Genomic DNA, 27,780 nt, shown 5'->3' with positions numbered 1-27,780 from the left:
TTTTGCTATTTGTCCAATTGATTAAAAATCCTTAAATTACGGATGCGTAGGTGGCTCAGTCAGTTCAATGGCCAACTCTGGATTTTGGCTCAGGTCATGATCTCAGGATCATGAGATCAAGCCCTGCATCAGGCTCTCTGCTCAGCAGGGAGCCTATTTTTCTCCCTGTCCCTTCTCCCACCAAATAAATAAATAAATAAATAAATAAATAAATAAATAAATCTTTAAAAAAATCCTTAAATTAGAAGAATGTGTATTGACATATTGGCAGTAAAGACATACCAAAGTGCAGTATTATTATAGTGCAGCATGTCCTTCTGTGCTAGGATGGGGTTGGAAGTTGGCTGACAGATCAGTGCTTCCTGAAGACCCCCCAGCGAGCTGATAAGAAGCACTGAGAGCTTCTTGTTATAAATGAACTGTGAGAGAACCCAATCTTTAATGGCATCAGAACAAAATAGGAAGGTGGCATCAAGGTACCTTGATGTTTTAGCACCATATAGATATCAAGACCAAAACTTATCCTGGTTTGAGAGTTCATTTTCCCTGCGCTCCATTTTTCCTCTTTCAGCTTATAAACAAATAGGGTTGGAACAAGAGTCCTATAAGCAAATTGTTAGCCAAAACAATAACAACAATAACACTCACGGTTTTTAATACAACACATCTAAAACAGGCATTATTTCAAATGACTTAGAATGAATCAGCAAAGAGGTTGGGCACAAACTAGACAATAGCCTCATCACTGTCCCCAGGGTTTCACTGTGGCCCCAGTAGCCCTCCATCACCTTCCCATCGGGTCCCCTCCCCTTCTGCGCTATGCACTCCCTGGGCAGGCTCCTTTGCTATTGGGAAGTTTGCTTTAGGCTGCTTCACTTTTACAAAGGACCTATTCTATTTTATCTTTTAAGATTTTGTTTATTTATTCATGAGAGACACACAGAGAGAGGCAGAGACATAGGCAGAGGGAGAAGCAGGCTCCCTGCAGAGGGCCCAATGTGGGACTAGATCCCAGGACCCCGGGATCATGACTTGAGCCAAAGGCAGATGCTTAACCACTGAGCCATCCAGGCGTCCCAACATAGGATCTACCTCAAATACATGTTTTCACTAACCAATAAAATTCAGAGGATTTTCACTTTTATAGAATGTTAACGGCTTCTTTGCTTTTTTGCTATTTCGGTTTGTGAAAGCTTTTGTAGGAACACCCTACTTTCAGACAGTGGGGGAAACCCATATTCTTCTTCTTATTATTAGTTGGCAGCCTCTGTTCAGCTAGAAAGGCATGCGAAATGACTGCTTGTGGCACTGCTCTCCATTGTTAGGGAGACAATAAAAGGATGTCTGATAAGGATCTTACGACAGATTTTTCTCCAGCTGAAGCATATTGGCGGCACAACTTTCCAAATCTGCGTTTTACCTGTGGCTCCATGGAGCTAGCCCAGACTCCTTGCCAAGAGAGGACATTGTTCCTTCATTTCTAGAGGCGCAAACACTTTGCTGCATTGTTGCAGACATTGTCTTAGAACTAGCTAATTCTCACATGACTAACTGGCGACTATAAATCTCTGGTCGTCAAAGGATTTTTGAACCGTCTCTGTGTTTTGGGAAAATCTATTTGATTAAGAAACATGGGAGCAGGTTCCATGGAGTCTGTGTCCAAGAAGGAATAGATTTGAATATACATGTGTGGGAAATTTGTATTCTTCTCTAAAACGTAGATTGAAAGTGATGCTTTGTTTTATAGAACAGTCACAAAAAGAAGATAGGAATTTTTCAGCTATTTGTCTTGCACTGGATGTTTTCAACAGAGGCTCAATGACCATTTTCAAGTACAATCCAGGGGGAGTATGTTAATGTGGGCTGGGAACTACACCACCTGGCTTTTCATTGTGAACACTAAGATCCGATATTTCCATGGGTCCCTTAAATAAGACCATCCCAGGGCACCTGGGCGGCTCAGTGGTTGAGTGTCTGCCTTTGGCTCAGGTCACATCCTGGGGTCCTGGGATCAAGGCCCACATCAGGCTCCCAACAGGGAGCCTACTTCTTCCTCTGCCTGTCTCTATCTCTTTGTGTCTCTAAGGAATAAATAAAATAATACCTTTTATAAATAAATAATAAATAAATAAATAATAAATAAATAAATAAATAAATAAATAAATAAATAAATAAATCCATCCAGGGGTGCCTGGGGGGCCTGATGGATTAAGTGTCCAACTCTTGGTTTTGGCTCAGGTCTTCATCTCAGGCTCGTGAGATAAAGTCCCACATTGGGCTCCACATGCTCTCAGCACTGAGTCTGCTTGAAATTCTCTATCCTTCTCCCTCTGCCCTTCCTGCTTATGCTCTTTCTCTCTATAATAAATAAATAAATATTAAAATCAATCAATAAGAGCATCCCTATATATTTACCATATAATTCAATTAAGGAAATTTCAAGTTATGTGCCAAACTGTAGGAACGTCTCTTGGTTGAAACAAACCCCTTGTTTATGGTCTTCTAATCAACTGTATTTATTGTGTGTGTGCTGTACATAAGGCACCATACCAGGCATTTTGGATAGCAAGAAACTAAATATCTGAACAGAAATATTTATTGAGGAAACAAGTCACAAGTAGATAGAAAATCAATTTTTAAATAGCAGATGGTTGCCAAAAACTCTTTTTTTTTTTTTTTTTTTTTTTTTAAGCCAAAAACTCTTTATAGGTGATATGGAGGTTCATATCAAGGAGAGAACATTCCACACTGTAATGCTGAGGAAATATTTCATTAAGGAAGTGGTATCTGATCTGTCCCCTTTGAAGAAATTTTTTTACCTGTGTTGTATTTAGTTGTATATTTGTGGTTAATAAAAAAACAGTCCAGAATAATAGTTTTGGTTGTTGCTCCCTATGTCTGTCAGATGATCACAAAAGTGAATAGAAACATAAAACATAAACATAAAAGATAATACAGAGGTACATTTGCAGGATAGCTAGAATTTAAAAAGGTAAATGTGATGGGAGGACAAAGTTGTTTATTGACAACGCATATCAATGATTTCACATCTTGGTTTCATTCATTCAGTTTAAGCTCAAGTATTTTCAACATAACAGTCACCACAATAAAAAGAAACAGCTGGATGCAAATTATTGCCTCATACCTTCTAGGTCAATATCAACAAAGGGACCATGATTGCAACACTTTAAAATTGTTGAGAATAGCTAGTATGGTCCCTTCTAACATGATGTGAATAATAAGGAAGAATTTCAGGGATTGGACTGTATTTCTGTATTTTTTTTCCTGTATTTTGTAACATTTGGTAAACATAAGGCGCCTTCATTTTCTGTTCACCATATGCACCATCTTTTCTATTAGCACAAAATTCCAGTGACCCTTAAGTAATCCAGATTCAGTGACAGAACATGACTAAGATTCTGTTACTATTAAATAAATGAACACAATTCTATTTAATCTCATACAATTTTGGTAGAAGATTTCTCCTTCTTGAAACCTTTTTGATAGTATAAAAGTATTGTTTAGAATCCAAATATTTGTTATAAACCGGTTTCATGATAGAACAATAGCTTTCACTTGGCCTGTTAATTATTTGAAACATTTATTAGGATTAAAAAGATTAGCTCCCCACTTACTTAATCTGCTCTTTAAGTACTGGGTTTCAGTAGCTTTGTTTGTCCTACTATTTTAGACAAGGCAGAAAAAAGCAAAATCGACAGATAACAAGCACTCAACTTTATACACTTGGGGAAAATTAAACCGATGACAATTATCCATAAAGCATATATTCAGCCCGGTGCTAATTACTCTTTTGAGTATAAAGAAGTGAGCCTTGGTTCAGACCCTCAAAGTGCTTCCCATCTTGCTAGGGAAAGAAAACTCCTACAAGTGACCTACTTAGGCAATAATATCTAACTTGAGGGATTCAGAGTGATAAAAGCATTAGAGATGCATAAATGGGAATCAGACCCAGGGGAATGTGTAGGAGAAAGTATGATGTGATGTAGTCTTTGAGATAGATTCCATTCTGGACAGGTTTGAGGGCAACAAACATGGGAAAAAGGCCATTCTGTTCATGGCCAGTGAGAAACGATCACTTGATCAAACAAAGAAACAGAAGGCAGGATTAAAAACAGGGCAGCCCAGGTGGCTCAGGGGTTTAGCACCACCTTCAGCCCAGGGCCTGATCCTGGAGACCCAGGATCGAGTCCCATGTCGGGCTCCCTGCATGGGGCCTGCTTCTCTCTCTGCCTGTGTCTCTGCCTCTCTCTCTCTCTCTCTGTGTCTCTCATGAATCAATAAATAAATCTTAAAAATAAAATAAAAAATAAAATTAAAAAAAATAAAAACAAACCAATAAACCTTCCTGACTAAAGTGGAGATATCCTTGGGGGGGAAGAGCGGACACAAATGAATCTGTAGCTAAAAGGTGACCAAGTAAAGGTGTGCTTTGAAGCTTAGGCAGAAGAATCTATAGTGATAAGTTGGATGCTTGACTCCAGTACAATCCTGATTAACACTGGAGAAACCCCAGCTGGACAAGGTCTTTCACAACTAGTATAAAATGATGTGGCTTTTTTTTTCAATTATGCTATAGAAGTTGGTGAAGAGATAACATCATTTCATTGTAAGTGATGCTTCCAAGTGATATTTCATTTTAAATTTGCTTGTTTAATCCATAATGTGTTTTGAACTTTCAGTGATTGCTAATGATTGTTTTCTAGTCCAATTTGAAAAGAAATTAGGAGTCCAAGAGCCATTCAACCATTTGAAATCTGACAGCTTGCTTTGTGCTTTATTTTTAAGGAAGGCTTGTGCTTGGGGCTCTAATTTGTTATGTATATTTATTACAGTCAGATATGGCAGCTGTTAAGCAGAATAAACAAGAACACAGACCTTAGAGGCAGAGTAAGATTGAATTGAATCCCAATTCAACCTCTTACCAATATGCGACCTTCAAGGAGTTGTTTTAGGTATCCGTGCTTCAGTTTCCTCATATACAAAATGGGAAGAGGATGGTGAGGATAATGATGATAATAATAATAATAATATCTATTTCATGGAATTAAATATATACCTATCTATCCATTTATCTATATCTCTATTATCTATCTATCATCATCTAGCTAGCTAGCTTTTAGAATAGTACTTGAGCAGAAGAAGCTATCAATAGGTATTAACTATGATTATTTTATAGCAAACGTGTCCCCAATATTATACTGTGATTAAACGTATAAGCATTTTATCGTATCTACAAAGAACACTCTAAAATCTAGATATTGGATTAAAAGGTTTGAGAACCACAGAGCCAAAAATAGGAAGCAATTATAGTTTTTGTTCAAAAAGTGACATGATGAACATAATTTTTCAGGAAGAGTAGTTATCTTTCTTCTCTTTTTAATGTATTTTCACTGCCCACATTTAACCAGAACAATCTTATCTGTCCCCATGGCATTATTGATAGTATTTCTTATATGCTGACATTCAAATGCTTATCTCCAAACCTGACTTTTTCTTCTAATTCCTAACATGTCTATTCAATGACCTACTGGAAATCTATTACTCCTTCAGGGTACTCAGGGGCAGTGTTTCAAACTTAGCTGTTGTCCAAATCTATCATATTGGTAGACTCCAATGCACTGGTTCTCAGAATGTAATCCCCTATCAGCTGCAGCAGCAGCATCGCCAGAGAACATGTTAGAAATACAAATTCTTGGGACACATGGGTGGCACAGTGGTTGAGCATCTGCCTTTGGCTTATGTCGTGATCCTGGGGTCCTAGGATTGAGTCTCAAATGGGGCTCCCCACAGGGAGTCTGCTTCTCCCTCTGCCTATGTCTCTGCCTCTCTGTGTGTCTCTCATGAATAAATAAATAAAATCTTAAGAAAAAAAAAAAAAGAAAAATCAAATTCTTGGGCACTATACCAAACCCTTTGATTCAGAAATTTGGGGGTGGATGGGTGGAGTGAAGGGCAACCATTTGTGTTTTAATGAACCCAGGTTGATGAAATTTTGGAATATAGTTGAGGTACGGAACCTACGACCGAGAAGGAATTCTTGAGATGCCTTTGGTGCAAAATGGTGCTTTTATTAAAGCTTGGGGACAGGACCCATGGGTAGGAAAAGCTGCTGCCCCAGACTTGTGAGGGGTGGCTTATTATATACCTGGGAGTTGGGTGAGATAGGGAAAAGGGAGATTTTAAGAGGATTTTCAAATGCTAAAGAGGACCTACAAGATACTAGAGGCCTTGCAGTGGTCAAGTTAAAGATTGTTTTTCCCTCTAACAAAGCATTAACATTAAGACAACTGGAAGCTTCCTAAGGAATGCCACACATTGCTGTGGTGGTGGCGGTCGGGGGCGGGGGGGGGGGGGGGGGGGGGAGGAGGGGGGAATCCGTGGGATATCAGCTGTGCTTTGTCCTCAGCTAGCTCTGTTCTCCCATTAAGGTGAGCTGATGCTTGTTAGGCTTTGAGAACTATTGGTCTAAAACTAAGCTTTATACTTTATTCTAGACCTAGTTTATGACTCACTCACTCTTCAGAAAAAAGACTCAGTTTTCAAGTAGGAAAGATGATTCTGGTGATCTAAAAGGAGAATGAGTGGAGGGGACAAGACGACTACTAGAGATGTACCTGGTGACTAATGAGATAATACCCATCAGAACTTCACCTGGGGGAGGACAGTGGATTTGCCTTATGACTAAAGCCAGAACATTCTAGGTTCCATTCTCTCAAGTCTGACTAGAGACTTATTAGCTCCTTCTTTCTAACTATGCACTCTTTTTAAAAAATATTTTATTTATTTATTCATTGGAGACACACAGAGAGAGGCAGAGATATCGGCAGGAGAAGGAACAGGCTCCCCGCAGGGAGCCTTCTCTGGGACTCCATCCCCGGGCCCCAGGATCACGACCCAAGCTGAAGGCAGACACTCAACCACTGAGCCACCCAGGTGCTCCACTAAATATGCACTCTTAATAAGCTTCAATATTCTTAGTAGAATTTTTGAAAATTCAACTTAAATAGTTATGATCATAAATCCTTTAAAAAGGGTTGAGAAAGGTGTCTTAGTGGCCAAAGTTAAACTAATTTATCTAGATTTTCTAAATCATGAAACTTTGTGTCCATTAAGAACAACCTTTAACCTCTATAAATTGTCTGGGCTGGATAGTTAGGGAGATCATTTATACAACTAAGGAAATTGTATCCATGGTATTTTCCCAAAATTTTCTTAGTGTATCTGGAAATTGTTTTATATTAAAACAAGTGTGAAAATTAGATCATAAGGTGAAAACTTTTTTTTAAAAATGGTTTATTTAGTTATTTATTTGAGAGAGAGAGAGAAAGAGAGAGAGAAAGCAGGAATGGGCGAAGGACAGAGGGAAAGAGTAAAGCAGATGCCCATGGAGCAGGGAACCCAATATGGGGCTCCATCCCAGCACCCTAGGATCATGACCTGAGCTGAAGGCAAATGTTTAATTGATTGAGCCACCCAGGTACCTCATAAAGTGAAAACTTTTAAAATATTTTATTTTTAACATTTCTAACTTAAAGAAAATAATATCACGGGCATTATCAAGGTTCTTGTTTTGTCTATTGATTCTTTTAAATGCCATTCTTAGCAAGCCATGCACCAAATGGTTTTCTCTTTGGAACAAAACTATAAGAACCCAAAGCCTCTCTTTCTCTCTCCTTCTCTTTGTTGTTTTAAAGGAGGCTCTTAGTAGTGAGGTGGAATATTTTTCAAAAAGATAATACAGGGTTCAGATAATTGTAATTTAAAATAAATTATGCTTTATCTTCCAATAATCAGAGGAAAGAGAGATAAGAAAAAGTAGATTTCAGGTCAGTCTGGAATTTAGCATAATTAAATTTATCCTAGCACATTTAGGAAGCTTGTGGGGGAAATTACATAACTTTTCCTCTTTCTTTCTTTATTAATTTTTAATTTATTAAGTCTTCACTATGACCCATACATTTGCATGGTATTGGCTATAAAAAATGAATTAGACACTGTTCCTGCTTTCAAGGAATGCATTATCTAGAGAACTAAGATTGTAAAATTTCATAGTGCGTTTAAACAAAAGGTTAAATGATGGCAAAGAAAATTGATGTTCTCTAATGTGAAACAATATGTAATCTTCATTCAAAAATATAACCAGGGACACCTGGGTAGCTCAGCGGTTGAGCATCTGACTTTGGCTCAGGGTGTGATCCTGGAGACCTGAGATCGAGTCCCACATCGGGCTCCCTGCATGGAGCCTGCTTCTCCCTCTGCCTTTCTCTCTCTGTGTCTCTCACGAATAAATAAATAAAATCTTTAAATATATATACATATATAATCAGATAACTAAGGTCAATAGAGATTTTATGAAAACCAATAGCAAGAAAATAAGTAATTATAAAGATAAATGGTACAGATGATAAATAGTACAAATGACAGAAAAAAGAGAAGAGAAATATAAAGGGGTTGTTTTTTCCATTTTACTTTAATTATGAATACAATTTTCTGACAAAAAGAATAATTCAGAAAACAAAAGCATTGAAGTAATATTGTTAAATAAAAATTAAAATTAAAATTAAAAGAAGGGTGGAAGAACATAGGAAGATAAAGGAATGAAAAATTAAGAAAACTGATAAGATTTCAAAGATGAATTTAATTAATAGGCCCAACATCTGCTTAATAAAAATTCCAAAAAAAAAAAAAAAGAGAGAGAGAAGGAAAGGGAGAGAGGATTAGAGAGAGAAGGAGGGAGAGAATGAAAGAAAGAAATGATCTAAAAACAAAAGGTTGTAATATCACAATATCCTCAATCTTCAGATTAAGTGCTAGGCTGAATAAATTTCTAAAAATAGCAAAACCGGACACATTATGTTACAATCGCAGAGTAGTTTAGGTAATAAGATGATTCTCAGAGTCTGCATGCTGAATTTTCAGAAATGCAAAGATTTAGAAAGTTTAACTCCCATGCACCATAGTTGTAAAAATTGTATAAGAATAAACTAATAATACAAGAGAATACACAAAAAGAACATGGAGTTGAAGAGAAGGGGAGCTAACTGGGGTGTGCAAAAGAATTACTGGGAGGTAACTATGCAGCAGACAAAGAAAACATCAGGTCCAAGTTCCAACATGAGTATCTGTTCGTCTGAGAAAAAAAAAAATCATTTCAAAATGAAAATACTGTCCATTTAGCTGCATGGTATAATTAAGACGTTGGTATATCTCATTTATGTAGTAGAGGTGACATATATCTCTTCTCAACAAAAACAGGACAAAAAAAAAAGACAGTAAAAAACTATAGGAAGAACCAATAAGCTAATTATAATTTAAATATGAAACAAACAAACATTCGTGTGGTTTAGAGGAATTCAAGCTTGGTGAAAAAATTCACATATGGTGAGGGAAAAGAGGTTTCATTTATTCTTGTTCTTATTTTCATTTCAATTTGAGTGGCACAGATTTAAAGGCATAGAATTCATTTTACCTACAATCATATTAGTTGATTTTATAGCAAGCAATATTTTGCAATCAAAATATTCTAAGTGCTGTTTATTGGTTTTCCTTTTTTTATGATTTCCACTTCTCTACTGAAATTCTTTCTTGTCTTTTAATTCCTTGAACATATTAAGGATAATTATTTTAAAGTTTGTGTCTGATAACTATTTCTGAATCCCTGTCATATTCTTTCTCCTCCTCCTCCTCCTCCTCCTCCTCCTTTGCCTTCAATCAATTGTTGCCTCTTTTACTTCTGGTTATTTTTTTATTTATATGCGAGGCATTGTTTATGAGAAATTGCAGAGTTAATTTGAGGCCTAGGGTAATGTTTTATTTTTCTAGAGACGATTCGGTGTCCACTTCTGAAAGATTGAGATGTTTCCAGAGCCTGCCTTAAGTTTCATCCTATTTCTGGTTCACTGCTTTCCCTAGAGTATCGCCCTTCAGAGTCTTAAGTTAAAGTCTCAGTAGTTTACCAGGGTCCATCCAACTTGAACATTCTGGTTCAAGTCATAATTCTTCATTTTACAAACCGGCGATTCAGAATATACTGCCTAAAGTTGAAACTGAAAGTTGGAACTGAAAATAGAGGTTTTACACATATTAAAGTTATAGATAGTAGACAAACCAAAAAAACATCAACAATGTATCTGAAAAATTTGGGACCATTAGGGAAATAGGGGAAAGTATAAGAGCCAAATCTGCCTCTTTCATAATAATGGTCAAAAACTAATGCAGAACAGTGAGAAATCAACCTTACTTGGAAATGTGGCAATAAACAACAGATCTAAGGCATGGTTATCTTTGGGGATGGGGCCCAGGGATCCCAGGAACAGGTGGAGGACTTTTTCTTTTACTTAGACCCACTCTAAAATGTTTAATGTAAAAAAACAAAAAAACAAAAAAACAAACAAAACACACACACACACACACACACACACACACACACACACAAAAACAAAAACTAATTCTGGGAAAATCAGTAAAATTTTCTTTCTTTTTTTTTTAACAACAAAGCTTCTTTCTTTTTTTTAAAGATTTATTTATTTATTCATGAGAGACACACAGAGAGAGGCAGAGACATAGACAGAGGGAGACGCAGGCTCCATGCAAGGAGACCAACGTGGGACTGGACCCTGATGTGGGACTCGATCCCGAGACCAGGATCACACCCTGGGCAGATGCTCAACCGCTGAGCCACCCAGGAATCCCTCAGTAAAAGTTTCATAGAGGTAGAACACTTTTCATTTTAATGGATAATTTCCTTTCCCCCTCTTAGTCATAGAAAATGGGTGGTAGTTTGGAAAGAGACATGAACATGTACCATACCCTATTTTACAAATGACAGAACATTCTGTCTGTAGATTGGACGATACAAATGAAGGAGGAGAGTAGTAGGAAATGAGGCAAATATGTGATTTAGGGGCCAGAACATAAATGGTCTTAGAAGCTCTGAAAATTTTTCTCCAAAGTTTTCATTTAAAAGTCTGGGAGGTAGGGACGCCTGGGCGGCTCAGGGGTTGAGGGTCTGCCTTTGGCCCAGGGTGTGATCCTGGGATCTGAAATCGAGTACCACATTGGGCTCCTTGCGGGGAGCCTGCTTCTCTCCCTGCCTATGTCTCTTTCTGTGTCTCTCATGAATAAATAAATAAAATCTTAAAAAAAAAAAAGTCTGGGAGGTAGTTGTCAATTTCCTGAAACAGAGAACACTAAAGGCAAAGCAATCTGAAGTAAGGACACAGTGAAGAGCAAGCAATCCTTCAGATATTTCATAAGAATTGCTTTAAAGTTTATAAAGAAGCTTCTTAGCTATTGTATGTGGTAGAGGAACTCAATTTGTTGATTGCTTTGGCAAAATAGCACCTCTAGAAGATTCAGTAAGATGACTGAATTTAAGAGCCTCTATTTCTGCCACGCTCTCCAAAGAGAAAAAAGCTTTTAAATTGTCCTGGGTCTCAATGTGTTTTTGAAACATTTCCTTCATTCACTTTCAGCCCAAATAATCACTCTTGGTATTCTCGGAAGAGTATACAAGTCATTTTAACTTTGCATAAATAAAGATCCATACCATAGTAGCAAAAAAATAATATTCATCTTGATCCTAGTAAACTCTGGGCAGATCTGATGGATCCTTCAGATTATAAATAACTTCAGATATTCTCTATTCTCAGGAAGGGAAACTAGTGAAGGACTTATGTATTTAAAAGCCCTCTTTTAGAATAGGATATTAATTTACCAAAATAGTTTCATGTGTACAAAACTTTTTGATTTATTAAGAGTTTGTGAAATGCAGAGGGGAAGTTTGCAAATTGTTGGAGATACTAGCAATGTGTGTAAATCTCATGTTTTGAAAGGGTGAGAGGCAGGGGTGTGTATGAGTCCTCTTCTTGATTTGCAATGACAGTGGATGTGTGGTCCTACGTTCTCATGTAATTAACCGAGAGTTCAAAGGCTTATAAACAAAGATCCCAAGAATCCAAAGTAAGGCAAAGCGAGGACACAGATGCTAGGCTAGTTGCACAACAACTGTTGATACCACACTCTTATGAAAGGGTGGATGTGTTTTAGTAGCTGGGCTAGCTGCCTCCCAAATTCATTCAGGACAATAAAGGGAGACGATTGGGGACATCTCTGGACAGATACCCATCTATTATCACATCTCTTAAGTGAACCAAAATCTGTGAGTATGTCTTGTCTCATATATCTTAATTTTTGTTATGGGTTGAATTATGCCCATCCCCCTTAAAAAATAAAGATATGTTAAAATCTCAACCTCTAGTACTTCAGAACCTGATCTTGTTTGGAAACAGAGTTTTTGCAGATGTTATTAGTTACAATGAGATCACACTGGAGTATATTGGGTCCTACTTAGTATGACTGGTGTTCTTATGAGGAGACAGGACACAGAGAGAAAGCCGTGAAAAGACAAACACAGAGATTGGAGTGATGCAGCTGCAAGCCAAGGAATGCCTGGTGCTACCAAATGCTGGAAGAAGTCAAATAGCATGACTCAGTTGTCACCTTGATTTTAGACTTCCTGCCACCAGAACTGTGAGACCATAGGTTTATGTTGTTTTAAGCCATCAGGTTGTTGTACTTTTTAGAACACCCGTAGGAAACTAATACACCACTCTAGATCCCTAAATGCAGATACACTGGAATATAAAAATTAATCTCTCAATTAAATGCAGTAATCTCATCATAATGACTATTTTGGTCTCAATATCTGTCAAGTATTTTTAGTAAAAATATATTTTTTGGTAAATATCTTCCTTAAGGGCCACATAATCTTCTGCCTTGTGGACTCAGTCATTTATTTTATTATTTCTCTGTGAGGTATTCAACTTATTTCATTTTTATCCCTTTCCCTTTCTCTTCTAGATAGAGTTATCATAAACATCTTGCTATGGAGGTATTTGTCTACTTGTTTGACAATTATTTTAGGACATATATGTAGAAATAGAGTTACTGGATCAAAGGGCATTAACTTTTTGATATTCTTAATATATGTCATCAAACTGCTTCCCATAAATGTTGTAGCAATTTATTAGTTTCACCTGATATTAAAAAATCAGCGCTGTATCCCAGGACTCAGAATTTTCACTAAAAATATTTTCTGCTAATTGGACTAGTAAGGAATCTGTTGCTTTAAATTTCATTATCTTGAATACTGGAATAGAACTCTCCTCTCCCAATAATTATTAACTCTTAGTACTTCTATGACACTTTTTACTTTTGTTCTTTAGTCTTTTTTTTAAATAGGGCCTTTGTGTGAAATCTATTTCTTCCTCAGTATGTGGAATATATTAACATTTTTTAGTGTTCTCATTTGTAACATGAAGGTAAGAATAAGCATTCTCTAGAGTTGCGGTAAAAATGAGATATACAGAATATACCAAGCACCAGGCACCCAATAGAGTCTTAAAAATGAGGATTATTTACTATAATTTCATATGAAGGTAAAATGAAATGACCTGCATATACTGTCACTTGTTCTCTCAGACTTAGTAGCATGGTTACTTTGACTTTGCCAATAAATTTATTCCCCTTTGTGTAGTGACTTTAGTAATTTTCTATTTCAGTCTATAGTCTTTATTAAGGTTGAACCAAGGTGGAGGAATAAGCTGGTCTGAAGACTCACTGTGGGGAAAAGCACAGAAACATGAAATGCATGTATGAAGTAAGGTCTGCACTTGGACCACCTGACTTTGTGTGTTGGTAAGGTGTCTTTGGACAAGTAAATTAACCTATCTATGCCTCAGTTTCCTCTTCTGAAATATGGAGATTAATAATGTAAACTATCTCAGATTATTATGGAGGTTTAATAGCTCTATTAGTTATGGATTGCTGCACACCACCTTACCCCATATTCAGCTGCTTAAAACAATACTAAACACTTACTATCCCATACAGTTTCTGGGTCAGGAATTCAGGGGTGATTTAGCTGGGTGCTTCCAGTTTAAGGTCTCCCAGGAAGTTGTGGTCCACATGTCCTCTGGGGTGGTGGTCATGTAAGCTTGACTAGGGCTGGAGGATCTGATTCCAGAATGATCATTCATGTGGCTGGCAAGTCATTGCTAGACCCTGGCAGGAAGTCTAGGTTCCTCACCACGTGAATCTCTTTCCAAGTCTGCTTGAGTGTCCTAATAACATGGTCTCCAAATGATCCAAAAAAAAAAAAAATGCAAGGAGAAAGTTGTAATGCCATTTGGCCAAATTGTTAAGGTCTCACACTGCCATTTCTGCCAGTCTCTAATGTAACCTACAGTCAAGGGAAGGAAAATCAGTCCCTGCCTTTGGAAAAGAAAAGTAACAAAGAATTTGCGGACTTATTTTAAAACAATCACATGTCTTAATGTATGTCCTACACGTAACTGGGACATCAAAGAAGAAGAACACAAAAGCTACTAGCCAATGTATCATCACAATCATCATTATTGTCCATAGCACTGTCATTAAGGAACTGCAAATTGTTTTATGGTGGTGCCTTTTGAGTTCAGGTGAGGCGTGGTAGAAATTGAGTCTGTAAGACACACAGGAGATAGATTTAAAAATGGGTTTAGTATGTCATAATACAGCACTTGCATTTTTCCAATAAGTCCTTGGTTTTCAAACTGGGCTACCCCCAGGGCACACTAGGTAGGCACAAGGGACAAGTGCTATTTAAAGTAATAGGATAAACACATATCATACCTACTTTAGATATGCTACTAAAGTGCTACTTTATTGGAAGAAACAAAAAAAGTAACACACAAAAAAGAAATGTGCCATCGAGCCATGAAAAAACATGAAGGTAACTTAAATGCATGTTACTAAGTGAAAAAGCCAATGTCAAAAGGCTCCATACTGTATGATTCCATCTAGATGACATCCTGGAAAAGGCAAAACTATGGAGACAGTAAAAAGGTCAGTGGTTGCCAGGGGTTAGGAAGGAGGAAGGGAGGGAGGAATAAGCAGAGCACAGAGGATGTTTAGGGCAGTGAAACTATTCTGTATGATACTATAATGGTGGGTATAGGTTATGACATATTTGTCAAAGCCTATAGAATGAGGGTTCGCCAAGAGTGACCCTTCATGTAGCCTATGGACTGTGGGTGATAACGATGTGTCAGTGCAGGTCCATGAATGCTAAGAAGTGTTACACTCTGGTGGGGAATATTGATAATGGGGGAGATCTCGGGGCAGTATATGGTGAATTTCTTTACTTTCTGTTCAATTTTGCTATGAATCTAAAATAGCTCTAAAAATAAAGTGTACTTGGGAAAAAAGTAGATGTGTTGGAAAATAGATTGTAAAGTTGCTATTTTAAAAATGGAACATTAGGCAAGTGGAATATTGGCCTTCTGATAGGCTTCTTTACGCCCCCTGATCCTGAGTAAATAATTTACTTATCTTTCCATTTGGGGTAACTTAAGGGAGAAATTAAGGGACTCTGTTAGCTAATGAGGAATCACTGAAGGATCTTAGGCAAGGTAAGAATTTGACATTTTCAAAAGGTACTTCAGTCAAGAATACTGAAAAAATTTTTAATAAAAGAAAGGTAGTGAGGTGCCTGGGTGGCTCAGTCAGTAAAGCATCTGCCTTTGGCTCAGGTCGTGATCCCAGAGTCCTGGGATCAAGCCCCATGTCTGACTCTCTGCTCAATGGGGAGTCTGCTTCTCCCTTTCCATCTACCTGTTGGTCTACCTGCTTGTGCTGTGTTCTTTCTGTCAAATAAATAAATAATATTAAAAAAAAGAAAAGTGGTAAATGTTTCCATTAATCCAACAGATATTATAGGTGTTCCAAAAAAAAAAATGGTGTTACAAAGCCTTAATAATTAAACATTGAAAAAACTAGGACAAGAATAACAAAACGATCCATTTACAAAAGTAACTTTTCCAGAAATAGCTGCTGGTTTATGCCTAAAAATCTAATATGTAACTAAGAAGGCATTACCAATGAGTGGGGCAAGAAGTGGATTCAGTGCATGTTGGGGAAAAATGGACACTCTGGGAAAAAATTTAAGTCCTAGCCTCATTTTGCATTATATGCTAAAATAAATTCCAGATAGGTGGGATAAACGTAAAAGTGGAATCATAAAAGACTTGAAGGAAATGAGATGCATATTTACTTGCTGTATGGATGGAAAGGGATTTCTAAATATGAAAGCATTAGGACTCACTAGGGAAAAATAAATGAATGGATGTATCTAAGCAAGTATTAAACCTTTGTATAATACAATACAAATTTTAAAACAAACCCCAAATACTAATGGGTAGCATTCATTGTGTGCCAGCTATGTGCTAAATACCATTCTTGGAGCTTCATCTTAATTACTTATCATTAATCCTCACAAAACAACACCTAGGGCCTAGTATTATTACCTGCACTTAACAAGTGAGGAAAGTCAGAATACAAGAAATGGTATCAATAGTTTACAATTCTGGATGCACATTGGATTATATAGAGGGCTTTACAAAACCCCATGGGTAGACCCCATTCAAGGACAGTTTAATTAGAATCCCTGAGAGTAGCAAATGGGCATCCAGTGCTTTGTCCAGTTACACAACAGAGACAGAGCCAAGGTGTTTCTGCTTCTTAAACATCTGGACTTTTTTTTACACTACATAGAAGGATTTCTTTAAAATATAAACAGCTGCCTAGTTCTCAAAGATTGTAAAATCTAAATGAAGGCTTAACTTAAGGCAGAAAAAATTTTAGATATGAGGATATATTTGTTGATCCATCTGCAACATGGACTTTCTAACTATGTTTTGGGGTACTGGTAAAACAAAAACAAAACAAAAGAAAAACAATAACCATATGGCTGGAATGGATGATCCTCTGAAAACTCCTTCAAAGCTGTGTGCTATAGGAAATGTGCTACAGGAAAGAACGGAAGGTATAGAAAATGACTAGGGGAATGATAGCATTTTGATGGTCTAATAATTTTGAAACAATTGGCAATGCATGCCCAACAGGTAAGATGTCCATGTGAATCTACCTTCTTTGGTGTATTATTGCCATTGTACCTTCTCCTTCAAGCAATACATAACAACATGCATGAGCCACGTCACTGCACCACTTTTAAGAGCACAGATTTTGAAAACAAATCACCTCATTTAGTCCCCAAATATACTCTCCATAGCTCTGCAATTTTACATTTGTCAACTTAACTTCTCCATGACTCAGTTTCCCCAACTGTAAAATAGGAATAATAATAGTATCATCTTAATGCTACAAAAAATTAAGCTGACATACTAGATTAAGATTTTTTACAGGTTTTCCGGGTAGGAATGCAGGATCAACTTGGATTGGCAAGCTCAGGGTTTCTCTAAATGAGGGCTGCAGTCATCTGATGGCTTGATTAGGAGTAGAGGATCCATTTCCAAGGTGGCTTGCTCACATGAATGACAATATGGTGCTTACTCTTGGTGGAAATCTTTGTTTTCTGTCCCCAAAGGCCTCCCTACTGGACTGCTTGGGAGTCATGTGGCATGCCATCTGACTTCCTCCAAAATAAAGATACCCAAGATACCAGGGTGCAACTTGTAATGCATTTTATAACTTAGCTTTGATCATACACTATCACTTCTGCAGTATTTCATTGGTCACACATATGAGCCCTGATTCAATGTGGGAGAAGACAACACCCTTGTACCAGGAAGGAAGGATCATTTGGGGCCATTATTACGGCATAGCTACTTTAAGTAACTAGTTTATAGGCTTTTTGCTGCTATAAGTAACTAGTTTATAGGCTTTATATATTATCTGTTTTATATATATATATATATCCTTAGAATAGAGCTTAGACCAATAACTTAGAACACACTTAGACCAGGGCTTATATAATATATTGTATGTGTGTATATATACACTTCACATTTAGAACAAAGCTTAGACCATAGTAAATATATAACTAAATCAGAAATCTGAGGGTGAGTCTAGGCTTTAGTAATAGTAGGTTAAAAATCACCTCAGCTGATTCTAATATGCAGCCAGCTTTGAGTATCAAAACTGTATCCTCATACTTAGCTTCATTATGATCATCAACCCTGAAGCCCTAGAGGAGAGGTTTTTTACCTTGGCTGCCCAATCTGGAGAGCTTTAACAAATCTAAATACCTGGACTACATAGTGGTCCAATTATGTCAGAATCTCTGGGGCACGGGACTCAGGCATCAATATTTTTTTGAAGCTTCCTAGTCAAGTTAGATACCCACTGTTTCAATTATTTAACTTAGATGATTATATTCCAATTTCCCTATTTACTCTATGAGCTGAACTCTAACTCAGCATTTAAATCCTGGAGACCTAATTTCACTTGTTGAAAACAAAGGGAAGACCTTTGACTCACCCTAATGTGCTGGGAATGCTGAAGATGGGTGGGAATGTGCAGCATGGCGCCAGTTGCTCTCTGACTGTGCTGTGTCTGGAGGATTTGAGCCTCTAGCATGTCAGCCAGGCTCCTTTGGCCAGAAATTGCCTTCATGCAAGAGTAGAAACCTCCTAGGCATGTGATTGCCGGGCCAGGAAAATGTCACCCATTGCCAGAGAAAAACCAGCCTTCCACGAAATTAGAGTGAATGGCACATGAAACCAATTTAGCCAAAGTGGTTGGAGAGGCATCAGAAGCATTGTGAGATGGCCACTCTGGAAACAATGCCTAAAAGATGCACCTGGTAATGTTTATAGGCGCTGTTCAGGCAGAGAACATGCTCCAATTCAAGAACACAGAGCTGCCTATTTGCTGCTCTATGAGTCTGCTTTTGTAAATGAGCATTAACATGGCATAGAAAACAGTCAATTACAATTTGAGGCAGATAAGCAAGAAAGAGCAAATGGCAGCTGTAGTTGAGCCAGAAGAATACTAGGTGAATGGCAATTTCCAGTGAATGATACCCTCAAACTAGACACAGAAAGCTTGCATTCCGGAAAAATCAACTCTTTTTGCAAATATTTGGGATTGAGGGAAGCTCTTAACAAACTGTGCTCATAGCTTTCTCCCCACATTTAAACCTATGTTTGTTTTAAGTAAAGCTTAATCCATGTGTTTCTGATTCCTTTATACATAACTCATCAGTCTTTATTCTGAAAAGAAAAAAGAAAACTTTTTAATGTCCAAGATGCCTTTGCTTTTTAGCCTTTTAAAGCATTTTTCCCTCTTTGAAAAGGGGTTCAAATAGCATGTTTGCCAAGTTTAGAACCCACTCAACTTTTGTGAATGCAGAATTTTGCTACTGTTCAGGATTTGAATTTCTCCACATTTGCCAAAAATGTGACTTCCTGTTTGTTTTTAATATTCAAATCCCCTTTTTAAAATTGAGTTTGAGACTCTTAATGAACTGAATATAGTAGATTTGTCCATCCATAGATTATTTATCTCCCCCTACTGTGGAGCTTATTGATGCATTTATATTACAATCTTTCTGAGCCTTGGGGACAATTTTTGTTTGTGTTGCCTATTAATATAAGAAAAACACGTTGAACTTTTGATAGCACCTTTTATCAGGAATCTCAAAGCTGGCTTGCAAACATGGACACAGAGCTATGACAACTTTGGCCAAATACCCCATGATGGATGAACTCCTGATTTGAAGGAATAAGAAAATGAGAAGTAAGAATATAAAAGAAGAGTGTACGGATGGAAAGGAAGGCAAATGGGCCTTTTGGACCCCAATAACTATTTTATCATACATCACCTAAGAAAACTAGTTAGGTGTTCTTATTTTTAAATTTTTGAGAAATCACTGGATATTTACCCAAGGAAAATAAAAACACTAATTTGTGGGCAGCCCCGGTGGCGCAGCGGTTTAGCGCTGCTTGCAGCCCGAGGTATGGTCCCGGAGATACGAGATCGAGTCCCAAGTCGGGATCCCTGCGTGGAGCCTGCCTCTCCCTCTGCCTGTGTCTCTGCCCCCCACCCCGGCCTTTGTCTCTATGAATAAATAAATAAAAAATCTTAAAGAAAAACAAACCCCCCACTAATTTGTAAAGGTATATGCACATTTATGTTTATTATAGTATTATTTACAATAGCCAAGATACGAACGAAACCCACGTCCATCAGTAGATGAATGAAAAAAGAATATGTGGCATGTATGTGTGTATATAACATAAATAATATTCCATTATGTATATATGTGTATATATATATAAAATGAAATATTACTCAGCCATAAAGAGAATGAAATCTTGCCATTTATGATAATATGAGTGGAACTAGAAGGTATTATGCCAAGTGAAATAAGTCAGAGAAGGACAAATAACGTATTATTTCACTTATATGTGGAATCTAAGAAATAAATGAACAAATACAAAAGCCAGATTCTTAAATACAGGGAGCAAACTGGCGATTGCCATGGTGAAGGCGAGTGGGTAAAATGAAACAGGTAAAAGGGATTAAGAGATACAAATTTCCTGTTACAAAATAAGTCACTGAATGAAAAGTACAGCATAGGGAATATAATCAATAATATTGTAATAACTGTGTGGTGGCAGAGAGTGACTACGCTAGTGGTGAGCATTGAGTAATACATAGAAATGTGGAATCACTAGGGGATCCCCAGGTGGCTCAGCGGTTTAGCACCTGCCTTTGGCCCAAGGCACGATCCTGAAGTCCCGGGATCGAGTTCCACATCGGGCTCCCGGCATGGAGCCTGCTTCTCCCTCCTCCTGTGTCTCTGCCTTTCTCTCTCTCTCTGTCTATCATAAATAAATAAATCTTAAAAAAAAAAAAAAAGAAATGTGGAATCACTATGTTGTACACCTGAAAGTAATATAACATTGTATGTCAATTATACTTCAATAAGAAAGAAAGAAGAAAGAAAGAAAGAAAGAAAGAAAGAAAGAAAGAAAGAAAGAAAGAAAGGTATCGGTTTCATAACCTCTGTTTCTTAGAATGAGAGGTAAAGAGAAGTGACCATGTTAATCAGACTCAGCCAAAGTTGGGTTGAAATACTGCAAATCACCTAATAAAAACTAAATAAATGTTAGTTATCTATTCAGATATATTTAGATCTGTGCAATGCTGTATGATCTGTTATTTATAATATCTTTCTTTTTCTTTATTAAACTTTTAGTTATACATGCTTGGTTCAGGCAATCAGAAAGAGGGAGGAAATAAAGCTCAAGAAAGTTGTAATCATGGGATCCCTGGGTGGCTCAGCGGTTGGCATCTGCCTTCGGCTCAGGGTGTGTCCTGGTCCCAGGATGGAGTCCCGCATTGAGCTCCCCGTGGGGAGCCTGCTTTCCCTCTGTCTATGTCTCTGCCTCTGTCTCTCTCATGAATAAATAAAACCTTAAAAAAAAAGAAAGTTGTAATCAACTATTGTCAAGAAACTGGGATAAATATTATTTTTATAGATGCTGTAAACTGATATCTAATTTAACCCCCAGATGAGTAATTTGGATCAACACCATCTTTTTTATTGATTGTTATTTGGTAATGTGGGACATTTGTACAGGAAATGAAAGTCATAGTTCTTGCCCTTGAAGAACTTACAATTAGAAGAGTTTATAAAATTTCATTATCAAATATAAACCACAGAAATAAAGGATTAATTCACAGCAATGACAGATGTACTAAGCAACTTAGTATTTGGGGAGGTGAAGAGGATAGAATGTCAGCAGACAGACTTGAGTGACCAAATTAGGGAGACTCACAGGACTTTGAATGTCAGGACACCACAGGAAGTAGTAAGCATGATTTTCCACACAATAAAAATTTATTTTTGGAAAAAAAAATATAATTGAAATCATTCCATTTTATACAAATAGTTTCAAGTTTGATATTTAAAAAGAACACAAAATGGAATATTGCAATGGAGAGGGATATACCTTAGTAATTACTACTGGCAGCTTGAGTTTATTTTCTGTAACAAGGTTCACATCTATTATATCTTTTTAATATTACCAATTGGATCAAAGCATTTGTTATTATAGTAATCAATTTTTAAAGTGAATGTTATGAAGACCATTTTTCAAGATGGTTATATATTTGATATAATATATAAGCACATTTCCTTATTGTATTTATTATACTTTGTGCAGACATTTTATCTCAGTGCTGGGCTCTTAATTGACAATGAGTAATGTAAACTGAAGTTTCCTCTTGAAGATTATACAATAATTTTGTTATTAATCAGGAAGAAAAAGCAGACATTTTTAAGGGAAGATTTCAATTTGTTTTCTTTGAGTGGCTGGCCTTAATTCAGTCTGTCTCTCAGTGACTCCCACCTTTTATTTATTTATTTACTTACTTACTTACTTATTTATTTATTTATTTATTTATTTATTTATTTATTTATTTAACAAAGTAGAGCTATCATTATTTCCCAGAAAAAGAAATATGGGATGAGTCAAGGGTGAGTGCTTGAAAAGGACAGTTGGACTCCATAGTTATAGTAACCGTTCCTTGGTTTCTGGGAAAGAAGTGGAGTCGTAAGCATGAGGAATCTGTCCCCCCACCTAAAAAAATATTGTACTGGGGGAGTCTGTCTGATGTAACTATTTTGGAACTCTGGAATCTTTTGAAGGCATGCAACTTTCAACTTTCAGGGGAAGACTTAGATGGTAAATTGTGGTTAATTTTGATCAATTTCAGCCCTTAGCACAGTAGCCTCTACCCCTCCCCTATCTCCAGCTCCATGTTTGGCAGTTGTCCATGTGTTCCAGGGGCAGGTAATATGCAGCTTGTAGGAGCCAGGGTGGGCATACTGATCAGAGTTCTCCAGAAAAACAGAACCAATAGGACATTATAATCAAAGTTTCAAAAGATAGAGAAATTTGACAATAGAAAAGTCAATAGACAATAGACAATAGGAAAGTGAATCACCACCTATAAGTGATCCTTTGTAAGTTGGTCAGCAGATTTCCCAACAGAAATTTTGGAGGCCAGAAGAATGAGCAGATATATTCAAAGTGCTGAAAGGAAAAACAAACAAACAAACAAACCCTGTAAACCAAGAATCCTGTATCTGGCAAAACAGTCCTTCAAAAATGAGGGAGAATTAAAACATTTCCAGGTCACTAATATCTGAGGTAGTTTCTTACCACTAGACCAGCCCTGGAAGGAATGCTTGAGGGAACCCTGCAAGTTACAGTGAAAGAAACTCAGAGCTACATGAAATAAAGAAACTCAGAGCTATATAAAGAAATATAAGACTGAAAGTCAATATACCAGCAGTTCTAAAAGCTCGTAACATTGCAGCACTAATTTATAACTCCCAGTTTTTATTTCTACATGATTTAAGAGACTAATACATTTTTAAAATCATTATCTGGAAGTTCATATTATTGTCACTTTGGTTTGTAACTATACTTTTTGTCTTCTATGTAATTTAAGAGATTAATGCATTTAAAAGAATTTACGTTTTGGGCTATACAACGTGTAAAGATGTAATTTTGTGGCATTGGCAATTTAAAGAGGGGGCAGAGCTGTAATGGAGCAGAGTTTTTGTGGTTTATTGAAATTAAACCGGCATAAATTCAAACCAGAGTGTAAGTAACTTTGGATTGCCCATAGTAACCACAAAGAAAATCAGTATAATATATACACAAAGGGAAATAAGGAGGGAATTTGAATGTTTCGCTATTAAAAAAAAAAATCGAATGAACACAGAAGACAGTAATGCAGGACAAGAGAGGTGAAAAAAGCTATAAGATGTGGAAAACAAATAGCAAAATAACAGAAATAAGCCTGTTCTTATCAGTAATTACTTTAAATGTAAGTGAATTAAACTCCCTAAACAAAAGACAGAGATTGGCTGAATGGATAAATAGATCAGTTACAAAAAGACAAATACTGTATGATTCCACTTATGTAAGGTAATTAATCAATCATAGAGACAGAGAGTAGAATGGTGATTGCCAGAAGTTGGGGAGAGGAGACTGAATAAGGAGTTATTGTTTAATGAGTATTGAATTTCAGTTTTACAGGATAAGAAGAGTTCTGGAGATGGTTGGTGGTAATGGTGGTACAAAATTAAGAATGATTTTAATACCACTGGACTGTATACTTAGCAATGGTTAAGGTGGTAAATTTTATGCTATGTATATTTTGCCATAATAAAAAATGGAATAAAAAAGAATAATTATTTCTTTTTTTAAAAGATTATCTATTTATTTATTCATGAGAGACAGAGAGGCAGAGACATAGGCAGAGGGTGAAGCAGGCTCCATGCAGGGAGCCGGACATGAGACTCGATCCTGGGTCTCCAGGATCACTCCCTGGGCTGAAGGCAGTGCTAAACTGCTGAGCCACCAGGGCTGCCCAGAATAATTGGTTTTAAATAATTGGTTACCATTTAAATTCTTTTTTTTTTAAAGATTTTATTTATTTATTCATGAGAGACACAGAGAGAGAGAGCCAGAGACCTAGGCAGAGAGAGAAGCAGGCTCCATGCAGGGAGCTCGATGTGGGACTCGATCCTGGGACTCCAGGATCACACCCTGGGCGGAAGGCAGACCTCAACTGCTGAGCCACCCAGGTGTCCTGGTTACCATTTTAATTCTGCATTTCTGGGCAAGACCAGAGAAGTAGATGCATTTGGTTTAAAACACTGAGTAGTGTCAAATGTCATCTGAGAGTTGCTTGGTTTCTCTCAGCCTCCTATTACCTACCATCACTCCTTGGTGTCAGCCACATATTAGATGAGAGGCATTATGTAATCTTATATGACCAGCAGTACATTAGGACCTGCTTGTTGGAGTGGGGCACCATGTTCTTATATCCAGAGCCTTGGATGTAGAGGGATTTCAGCATGTACTTCCAAAAAAAAAAAAAAAAAGAAAAAAGAAAAAATCATCAGGAAAAGAAAAATAATGCATCGAATTACAGGTTTGGTTTATATCCATTCAAGTAATCAGCAAATACTTATTCAACATATACCAGGTGCCAAGTACTATCCCAGATGCTAAGGGCCCTTTGGTGGCAAAGTTTCATTCCCAAGGGAATGAAATTATTTACTTAGTGTTTCCTTAATCAGGTAGGTATTGGAGAAATAATGCACCACATCAAAATCCTAACAATAATTTTGGCTAAGTCTAGAATATTTCAATTGCTCTATTTCCTTGTAGAAATGACACATAAAATCATCATATAATAGGAGACATGTTGCAAAGCACTCTCATGAATTATAAGTTAAAGTGAAAGCCATGTTTTAAACCAGGCCAGTAGTATTTTGAGTTTATAGTGGTCCCAAAGCAAGACTCAATTTCTAGCTTTACCGAGTGAATTTATGTGGATCATTTAAAACCACCGAGCCTTCACTTGAAGTAAAATGCTGCTAATTCCCACCCTTCTGTGGCAGGCAGTGTTGACTTAACATTCTCATTCTCTTTTACCCTTGCTTGCCTCTTGTATAGTCTTTCAAAGCTAAATACGAATTTTCCAGCAAGTCTTGCAACTAGAGATGGCTGTGTCATGAAGCAAGCTGATGTAAGTAGAGATGTAAGTATCCAATAAGACACGAGTAGATGCATGTTGAGGTAAGGTGGAAAATTCTGGAAAACATTAACTTTCCAGATAGAATGGCACAGACTCAGCTGGGGCCACTTCTCATCCTCATTTTCTCCTCTCTTCCTTGAATGAAGTTGTGATAGCTAAAGTGTCACAATCACGCTATAGTGATGAGGTGACCAGCAGAGGACAAAATCCAATGTGCTAAAGATAGCTGAATGAAAAAGAGAATCTGAATCCTGGAAGATATTACTGAGGCACTGAGCTGACTTCAGCGAGAGCTAACCTGATTTCCTGTTCTTTTTTTTTTTTTTTTTTAAGATTTTATTTATTTATTTATTTATTTATTTATTTATTTTATTTTATTTTATTTTTTATTTTTTTTAATTTATTTTTTATTGGTGTTCAATTTGCCAACATACAGAATAACATCCAGGGCTCATCCCGTCAAGTGCCCACCTCAGTGTCCGACACCCAGTCACCCCCACCCCCTCCCACCTCCCCTTCCACCACCCCTAGTTCGTTTCCCAGAGTTAGGAGTCTTTCATGTTCTGTCTCCCTTTCTGATATTTCCCACTCATTTTTTCTCCTTTCCCCTTTCTGTAAGGAAGACACCATGCACCCTCAATGTATTTAAGCCTGCGTTAGTCAGAGATTCTTTTTCTTGCGGCCAAATGCATTGCTATGTGGTGACTCTTTCCACCTAAGCTTACTATCAGGATTTCACACAGACATGACATCAATTGTTTATTTTACATTATTGATTTCATATTCTCATTTTGTATATGAAGAAACTGGGGCTCAGAAGGACAAATAACAGAGCAACCTTAACCTGGGTCCTCAAGCTGCACTTCTCCTTTTTCTCCTTTCTCTCCCCCACCCCCACCCCTACTTCCTTCCTTCTTCTTCTTCTCCTCCTTCTCCTTCTTCTTCTCCTTCTTCTCCTCCTTCTCCTTCACCTACTTTTCTCCTTCTCCTCCTCCTTCTCCTTCTCCTTCTTCTTTGGCACTAGCCTTTATTGTGACTGGAACCACATAAACAAAATACTCTCAAGATAGAGGAAGAGCCTTGTTAACACAAATCCACTCCCCATCCCCAAACAAATTTTTTTTAAATATTTTATTTATTTATTATTTATTTATTTATTATAGTCACAGACAGAGAGAGAGAGAGAGGCAGAGACACAGGCAGAGGGAGAAGCAGGCTCCATGCACCGGGAGCCGGACGTGGGACTCGATCCCCGGTCTCCAGGATCACGCCCTGGGCCAAAGGCAGGCGCCAAACCGCTGCGCCACCCAGGGATCCCCCAAACAAATTTTATTCTATTACTTTTGCTTTGCGTTTAGATAGCTGAACTAGTGTACTTGTAGAACAAGATGGAGAGTGAAGACAGCTCACCATTTCATGGATCAGAAACCTAACATACTTACCTGATTATTAATATTTTGAAGAGTTTGAAAATTCTTATTATTCCAATACATTGCTCAGGTTCTTCATCTCAGATAAAACTGGTATTTATATATAAAAGGCTTGGGTTGTTATGCTGACCTATTTAGTCTGTGAACTAACCAATGAATCATCTCTAACCGCATGTCTTATGATCATGCTATGCCGCACATCCTTTTGAAGCATGCAGAGTAAGTGAAAGCATTTTGTAAATGGTGATGCTCTTATAACATCTCTAAACATTGGTCTAGTCCTTTAACATGTTCAGTGCATTTTCAAAAATTTCAACAAGTTTGATTCTCAGAACAACCCTGCAAAGGAGATAGTATTAATATCCCTGGGTTACATCATTAATGTCAATATTTTTCTTCACTGCTCAGCTCAGCAATTCTCCTATCACACTGAACAGTTCCCACATACAGTCCTTTTTCCCTCAGTGGGTTCAAGCTCTTTCTTTGCCTTGTGTTCCTGCCTTGGTCTATCTCTACACATCCCTTGTAAAATTCTATTTCAATTCAGCAGGTTATGTAACCACAACATCAGTGCAGACATCGGCTTGGCTGAGGCCAACGAGCTCTGGAAATCTCACTAAAGAGGGTGTCCACATTGCCAAATTCACTTATTAAAAAAGAAATGCTTATAGTATTAGGCACGAAATGTGATTAGAGCCAGTTCTGGCCTGAGGTGACTTTTATATAAAGGTGATGCCTCCAATTTTGGAGGAACTGCAGCCCACTTTTTTTTTTTTCCTACCAAGCCTGTGTGTGTACAGGAACCTCTTTGCCTCATTCAAGCTAACCTGGTAAAATCTGCCCCTTGCACACAGACCACTTCCCCAACCAAGTTGGTGACTGTAAAGTGATACGAAATGAAAAAGCAAACACCAGTTTG

General features: G+C 37.3%; 1 long non-coding RNA gene across 1 annotated transcript in view; it reads left to right on the top strand.

The window, feature by feature from the left end:
- LOC140626104 (uncharacterized) overlaps positions 1 to 27,780 on the top strand; it is a 98,568-nt gene that overhangs the window by 58,129 nt on the left and 12,659 nt on the right. Inside the window, exon 2 of the long non-coding RNA XR_012025319.1 lies at positions 25,350 to 25,434. This is a non-coding gene — a long non-coding RNA (uncharacterized lncRNA). The remainder of the gene's footprint in view (positions 1 to 25,349; positions 25,435 to 27,780) is intronic.

The sequence above is a fragment of the Canis lupus genome, chromosome 37 (assembly GCF_048164855.1).
Source record: "Canis lupus baileyi chromosome 37, mCanLup2.hap1, whole genome shotgun sequence".
Lineage (NCBI taxonomy): Eukaryota > Metazoa > Chordata > Mammalia > Carnivora > Canidae > Canis > Canis lupus.
Note: the sequence above shows the minus strand (reverse complement) of the source record. Positions and strands in the feature narration are given on the sequence as shown.